Source organism: Arachis ipaensis, chromosome B03 (assembly GCF_000816755.2).
Source record: "Arachis ipaensis cultivar K30076 chromosome B03, Araip1.1, whole genome shotgun sequence".
In the NCBI taxonomy this organism is placed as follows: domain Eukaryota; kingdom Viridiplantae; phylum Streptophyta; class Magnoliopsida; order Fabales; family Fabaceae; genus Arachis; species Arachis ipaensis.
The window spans coordinates 20,537,839-20,546,311 of NC_029787.2; the positions used below are offsets into that span (position 1 = coordinate 20,537,839).

Sequence of the window (8,473 nt, forward strand, 5' to 3'; positions counted from 1 at the left end):
GGAGGAAATGATTTACACCATCCTTGAAGGATATGAAAAGATAATATCGCAAATTAAAATCTTGTATATCTTTCTTCTTAAATAGCTTAATGAGCTTATATGTAATTTTGTTATTGAGCATAAGACTCGTGTATTTTTATTCTTCATCTTGATTATATGACTTTAATTTTTTAATATTTTCAATGTAGGTTCTTTAAGATAATTTCATGGCTAGTAATGCTAGAGAAGACACACAAAGCAACAGTGTTTCTCCTACTGATAATTAAATTAGAGTAATGCTAATCTAACTTTAGAAACTCCACAAGCAATGGATAACAATGCCTCAAATCCAGAAGGATCAACTCCTGTTGAAGGTGACAATAAGGTTAATGTTAAGATGCTAATTGGGAGTATTTTGATCGTTTGAAAGTTGAAGGTGAATGGAAGGAAAAATGCAAATTTTGTAAGAGTGTGCTTAATGCAAATTCGAAGAATGGTACTAAGTCATTGAGGAACCATGTGGACCGATATTGTAAGAGAATAAAAGTGGCTAACTCAAGGCAATCATCAATTGTTGAATCACTAGCAAAACAAGCACAAATGCAAAAAGTAAATGAAGATGGCTTTGTGTTTGACCCTTCAAAGACAAGAAAGTATGTCGCCAAAATGATTGTCCTGCATGAGTATCCTTTGAGTTGTGTGGACCACTATGGATTGAGGCAAGCATTTGTATCAATGCAACCAACATTTAAAATGCCTAGTCGTCGAAACACAGTCTGGAAAGACATCTTGAAAATGTTTGGGGATGAGAAGCTGAAGTTAACTCTTCAACTAGATGAAAATGATAGTAGAGTTGCAATAACTAGCAGGATGTGGACTTCCAATCAAGAAAAAGGATACATGGTTGTCACGGCTCACTATATTGATAGTTTGTGGAAGTTGCAAATGTGCTTATTGAGGTACTTCAAAAATTTCATAAACTTCTATACATTGTGTTGTCTTTGTATATTGAGTTTTGTTAATCTAAAATGCATGCATGTTTGTTTTATTTTTCAACTTTTGTTATGTTCCTTGTCTCCATACAAGTGAAGTTCTCACTCAAACGTTGATGAAAATATTGTTAGAATGTAACATTGATAAAAATTGTCTACTGTTACATTGGATAATTATTCTACTAATGATGCTATGATAGATGAACTGTTGAGGCATTTAGATTCTTCATTCTTGATGTTGGGGGGTAAATTGTTACATATGCGTTGTTGTTCTCATATATTGAATTTGATTGTGAAGGATGGTTTAAGTATAGTTAATGAAAGTATTGAAAAGATTCGTTGTAGTGTATTGTATTCGATTGCAACGCAGAAAAAAATGAAACTTTTGTGAGTTGGTGTGATAAAACAGGGATTCCATTTACTAAGAAATTAGTTCTTGATTGTCCGACTAGGTGGAACTTAGTTTATTTGATTGTAAAAATTGCTTTATTGTATAGAGTTGTCTTTCCTAGGTTAAGGCAGAAGAAAACCTCAATATAAAACTATCCTAAGTAATGAAGAGTGAGAACTTGCCAAGGAAATATGTGAAAGATTGAAGTTGCACTACAAAAAATGTTAGTTTTAGCGATAAACCTTTAGTGGCAATAATATAATAGCCATTTTTTTGTTTATTTAAGTTATGTTTTAGTGGCAATTATATATTTGCTATTAATACTATATATTTTAGTGACAATTATCATTATTGCCACTAATAAATACAAAAAATATTTTTAATAACAAATTTTTAGTAGCCATATATCTGTTGCCATAGAAAAATACAAAAAGAATGTTTTTATTAACAAAATTTTATGGCCATAGTGCTATTGCCACTATTATTCTTAATAACATAACTAAAAAAGCCTATGTCAATATTCATAATTAAACTAAAACTCTCCCAAAATGCCAAAACGGAAAAACCAGACCAAATAGAGGAAGAGTGAGATCAGAGGAGTGGCGAGTGTCAGAAAAAGAGAGATTCAAAGAAAAGAGAGAGTTCGTCGCTGAAACCCTAAGCTCGCCGTAGCCGTCGCCGCCGCCGCTACCACCGTAGTTCATTTGCTTTTCGCTGCTGTCATAAAGCTTATGGGATCGAGCTTCGCTAATGTATCATCTCCATATTTGTAGCAATGTGAATCCCCTGAGAACGAGAGAAAGAGCCTCTCCCATTAACACATCTCATTTGCGAACGACACTGTTGCAGTCTGTCAGCATTCTATTGCAGGATAGGAAGCAATTGCGTGTCACTCTTCTCAATTTGATTAGTTTAATGCATATTTTTGCGTACCAAAAATTTTTCTCTTGATTTTTTAATCCTTAATTTACAAACTTAGCGTAATGTGAATGGCTCGTGTATATGAATTTGAAGTAAATTCTAAGAAAATTGATAAATTCGCTAGGTAGATTATTGTACAGATAGAGTGAGGAGGAGATGAACCCTAACCATAATCCGCAATCAAGCGATGGAGGAGGCATGATGCGATGCTACACTCACTGAGTTTCTCGCTTCGTTAATGAATTATACTCCTATGGTTTGTTCTGTTTTCTTCTATTTATGTAATATCTATGCTTGAGCTCCTTCATTAGAATTGTTTCCTAAATTTGATTGAACATTGGACCAACTCTTTCCTCTTCTCAGATACCTGATGAATTGGTGAAGCATTACTTAGCCTTTTCCTTGTTACAGATTTGTTCCTTTTTTATTGATGTGTGAGTTTAATTTTGATGTTTTGACATTGTCAACTAATCAGAAATAGGAATTGCCATAATAGAGTTGATTATAGAGAATAATGGTTCAATTTAATCTTTGATTATAGGCTCAAATTAGGATAGTGAATCAGAGGTAGGATTGTCCTATAGCTAGAGGCAGAGGTAGACCCAAGAACAAATGCTTCCAAGACACAACAGAGGTAGCAATATACCATCAGCTTAACAAGACAAAATTCCTTCAAGTACCGCCTATTTCTTGTTATGCAATGCAGTCCTTCAAGAATCCCTTTTATGCTCTCTTGGCTGAGTTGTTCGACGACGACGCTCCTCTTAGGAGAGTTTGCAGCACCGGTGATCTTCACGTACGCACCATATATTAGCTTTCTTTTGTTCGTTCATTCCTTCATTCTCTTACCCTTGGCATGGAACGTTTGTTTTCTTGGTACAGGGGACTGACGATCGGTTTTCTGCCAGTAAAGAATTTAATAAAAATAATCGCATTGCAAGTATAGCTTCTAGACCGACATGAAATCCTTTCGTGCAAAATTTTTGGTTGTCACAAGTAACAAAACCCAATAAAATTTATAACCGAAGTATTTAAACCTCGGGTCGTCTCTCAAGGAATTGCAGGGAGGTGTAGTTATTATTGGTTATGAATTTTCTGAGAAATTTTGGAATGAGGAATGGGAAAATAAATAATTATAAATTAAAGCAATGAAAATTAACAAGAGATTTTATGTAATTAAAATAAAAAGCCTTGAATGGAAGAATGATTAATTGAAAGTTCTATCCTTGTTGGAATTTTCTCAAGTATAGTATAAAGATGTTGTTATTTTCACTTAGTTAACCCTTACTAAATAAAGGAAAGTCAAGTGATTGAGCTAACTCTTATTCACAAATCCTAGTCCTCTCCCTTGGGAAGGACTAGCGTTAGTAAATAGAGAATTAGCCAACAACTTCCAATTTAACTAATCACTTGAGCATTCCAACTCAAGTGTCTCCAATTAATCAATTCATCAATTAAAGCTAAGAATGTAAAAAGCTAAATTAAAATCATAAATATGAAATACTTCAAATTGCATTAAATAAGAAATCAAATCTAACATGGAGAGTTCATAAACTAAATTGCCACATAAAGTAATCAATAAAAGGAATATATAAACTAGAATGCTTAGAATAAATAAAAGTAGAAAAGAAACTAAATTAAAGGAACATTGAACCTGGAATTGAGAAGAAGAAGAAATCCTAATCCTAAAACCTAAGAGAGAGGAGAGAGCCCCTCTCTCTAGAAAACTACATCTAAAACCTAAAATTATGAATATGAATGTTCTCCTCTTGAATGAATCGATTCTCCCACTTTATAGCCTCTAATCTGTGTTTTTTGGACCGAAAACTGGGTCAGAAACAGCCCATAAATCGCCGGGGGCCAATTCTGATCCGTACAGGTCGCTAGTTTTTCTACAAAACCATGCATGCGCGTGGAATCACGTGTGCGCGTCACTTTTCTTCAGAGAAACTATGGCAAATTATATATCATTTTGAATCCCCAGATGTTAGCTTTCCAACGCAACTGAAACTGCCTCATTTGGACCTCTGTAGCACAAGTTATGACCGTTTGAGTGCGAAGAGGTCAGGCTGGACAGCTTAGCAATTCCTTCAACTTCTTGTATTTCTTCCACTTTTGCATGCTTCTTTTCCATCCTCTAAGCCATTCCTGCCCTATAAACCCTAAAATCACTTAACGCACATATCACGGCATCGAATGGTACTAAGAGGGGATTAATATTAGCAAATATAAGGCCAAAGAAGCATGTTTTCAATCATAGCACAAAATCAGGAAGGAAAACGTAAAACATGCGAATTGTATGAATAAGTGTGAGAATAATGGATAAAATCTACTAGATTAAGCACATGATAAACCCTAAAAATGGGGTTTATCAAGGACTCATGGCGGCATCATGCATAACAATAATGAATCAGCTGATAGTCCATTGTCAAGTGAAAGCAGCATGATCATTGATAGAATGAGTAGAGCATGTAGGTATAGCCGTGAGGAGAAGAAACTTAAGATTGAGAGGTATAGAACCAAGAGAATCCAAAGAAACTTCAACAAAAACATTAAGGTATACTATATTAATCCCTTTTGATTTGAAGAGATCTGCACATAATACTGCTGAATTTATTAAAAAGGAGTGGCATTTCAATATAATAGTGGATCAAAACAGAAATTGTTCCCCATGTTATTTCCATATTAATGCCCCTGATGACCGCACAAAAATATGAAACATTACGCATAAGTGTGATTTCAAGGGTATTTTAACATATGATAAGATGACATGATGATATGAATCTTTTGAACTATGAAACTTGTCTTGCTCTAACTACTGGTAAGTAAGTAGTAACCCTGTTAATGTCATGCTAAAACTTTGGAGTAAAAAAAAGTCACTTAAAAAATATAGTGTACCACTGTTTGGTCCACCACTATATATACTATTTAATGGAGATAATAACTTGTTTTCTTCTTGCAGTAGTCCCTTCAATTTCAAGAATTCGCTATGGTGCAAGGCGTGATGCACAATTCAAATATTTGACTGGTAGATAAAAAGGCATTACCTAATATATATCTTAACTGTAAAATTCACTGCTTTTGTATCTGACTGTCATTGTCACATAAATTTTCCAGTAATCTCTATCATAATTTACTCATATACCTGCTGATTTAAAGGCATTATAGTTGGTAGGGTTGTGGGACGAAGTGTTATATAAAGTCTAGTTAAGTTGTATAATCTTTTTACAAGAAATGAGCTTAGTTGAAATAACTATGGCTGATGCAACATATAAAGCTATGGAGTTTGTTGGCACAACTGTTGAAAGTTTAAATGTGATTTCATTATGCAAGATGCTATGCTATTGTGTGATCTAAATATAGAGATAAAATCTTTTACTCGAGAGAGACTGTTAGAGCTTTTCTATGCAGTTTATGAAAAAGAAGCCAAAAGGGTCTTGAACTCTTGACTTGTCTGGTGATGGTCTTTCTTCACCAAGAAGAAAATAGAATCTGACATATATGTGATGCAGGTAATGCAAAGCCTCATAGACCTAGGAGCACCTCAACCTACAGGGGACTTATCATCAGTAAGAACCTTAAGTTGATTATTTAGTTGAACAAGCAATAGAGGTGTACGTTATGGTTCATATAATTGCATTTGGTTTGCAGGTAAGAAGATTTGTCCAGTTTTTCTTGAACAATCTGCTTAACCAGACACCAGACACCAAATCAGGCACAGACTCTTTCTGCCATTGGTGAGGTTTGTATCTCAATATTATATTATTCCTTCAGTTGAATGTTTTATTGCTGCAAAAATAATTGTTCTTACTCGGTTATTCAAAATCAAAATTATATTTCTGTGACAGGATCTATTTGCTATAGCACAAGATCAGCCATTTCGTTTTCCATCTACCTTCACCTTTGTTATCAGGGCCTTTTCAACACTTGAAGGTTTTTTTTCCCTTTCTTTTATAATCATACATCTCTCAGTGAATGATAGCTTTGATTTTTTTAATTAGTTAGTTAACTTTGGAAGTTTGTGACAGGAATAGGGTACACATTGAATCCAGATTTCTCGCTTGCAAAGATTGCTGCACCCTATGCACAGGAACTTCTAGATTTAAGGCAGAGGCGGCAAACCGGGCCGTAAATCGTGGAGCAGATAAGGAAGCAAGCAGATGATGTATCACATCTTACTTGCAAAAACTCTCATATGATGTGAAGCATTTTAATTTAGAATGCCATTGTTCATCCGCTTTAAATTGACAATGATGAGGCTTTTAAAATATCCTCAGGCAAGATCTTACTTTTGATCATTTGCTATGTGCTAATCATTGATGTATCATAGACTTGTAGCATTTGTGTTGTTTAAATTTGTATTATGCTTTATTATTTTTCAAGAAAAATTTGTGTATAAATATTTTGAATTTAATGAAATATTTTATTTTGTAGTAATTAATTTTAGTATATTTATATTATGTACAATAATAATAATTGTTGGTAAAAATACTTTAAAATTTTAGAAAAATGATAGGTTGTTATTTCTAAAAGAGTGAGTATAATTAAAAAAGCTTTAAGATTTTAGCGGTAATAGTAATGGCAACTAAAAGTGAATAACATTACAATTTTAAAATTATTTTTAATGGCCATATAAATTGCCGGTAAAATGGGTTTTGGCGGCAATAGTAGTGGCCACTAAAAGTTATATACTTTTTGCGGCCATTAAAATAGTCTTTACTAGCAAATGTTATAATTGCCGCTAAAATCTTTTAGCGACAAAGCATAAGACTGCTAATGTCTAATTGCTGGTAAATGTATTAATGGCTATTTTTATTGCCACTAAAAATAAAATAAATGACCGCCAAAAGTGATTTTTTTGTAGTGTTATTTTATGATGTTACTCAACTGTTTTCTGGTTCGAAATGTCCAACTGCCAATCTTTATTTTACTTTGGTTTGTAAAATAAAAGTCTCATTGGAGAATAGCAACTTTCTAGTAATCTATTAATTGCTAATATGGCATCTAGTATGAAGATGAAATTTGAAAAGTATTGGGATGAGATTCATGACATTATGGGTGTTGCTGCTATTTTAGACCCTAGGTACAAGATGGTTGAGGTCGAGTTTCAATTTGAAAAAATGTATCAGATTGAACAGAATGTTCCAAGCAAGTTGACAGGATTTAACAGTTGTGTAATGAGTTGGTTAATGAATACAATAAAAAAATGAGTTCGAATGTGTCACATGTTGGTACAAAAGAAGTTGATGAAAGTGGAAATGTAAGCCTATTTGGGGTGATGATTATATGGTGCATCTTAAAAGAAAAAAAATGACAAGGGGTTCATGTGTGAATGTTGAGTTTAATCATTATCTTGAGGAGAAAATTCATCCTCCAAATGATCCTAACTTTAATGTTTTGAAATAGTGGAAGAACAATCAGATAAAATTTAAAGTTCTTGCAAAAATATCCAAAGATATATATGCTATTCCAGTGTCCACTGTTGCTTCTGAATCTGCTTTTAGTACAAGTGGTTGTGTAATTTTTCCTCATCGCGAAAAGCTCAAAGAAAGTATAATTTAAGCTTTGATGTGTGGCCAAAGTTGGTTGTAGGCAGTTTTAAGAAGTAAAGGTGATATATTACTTAATATTCATTTATGTTAACTTTTTACTTAATATTAATTAATTTATTAATTGCTATCTCTTTTTATTTTCAGGTTTGAATATTTACCTTGAAACCTTTAATGATGATGAAGATGTGAAAAGTGATAAAAAATAAGGATCGAATACTCTTTTATATTTAATGATACAATTTTTTATTATGGTGTTAAATTTGTAGTAATCAAACATTAACTTTCTTTCATTTCAAGTTATTTGACATTGTATGAATCTTATGATTGTATGTTTAGGTATGAATTTTAAATTTTTATCTTAGTTTATATATGAATATGTAAAAATTAAAATGTTATTTAATTTTTAGTAGGGGTGGAGCGGGTAGTAGTGGAATGAAAGGAGGGCAGGGCGGGGTCGGGTAGAGCAAAAACCTGCCGCATTGCCACCCCTACCTAAACCATTTTAGAGCTTTGTTAGCTTGTTATTGGGCCTGATTTGATTCCAATAATCTCTTGCACAATAAACAAACTAATCATCCACATAATTGAGCTTTTAATCGAGTAATAATATTTAGTCATCATCAATTAATTGTTATTAT

General features: G+C 33.1%; 1 long non-coding RNA gene across 2 annotated transcripts; it reads left to right on the top strand.

Annotated features, from left to right (window-relative positions):
* LOC107634251 lies at positions 5,989-6,572 on the top strand. Of its 2 annotated transcripts, XR_001618813.2 has the most exons (4): positions 5,989-6,025; positions 6,132-6,216; positions 6,312-6,448; positions 6,561-6,572. It is a non-coding gene; the product is annotated as an uncharacterized LOC107634251 (long non-coding RNA). The 2 variants fall into 2 exon arrangements; XR_001618812.2 differs by lacking the exon at positions 6,561-6,572 and having other exon boundaries at positions 6,312-6,541.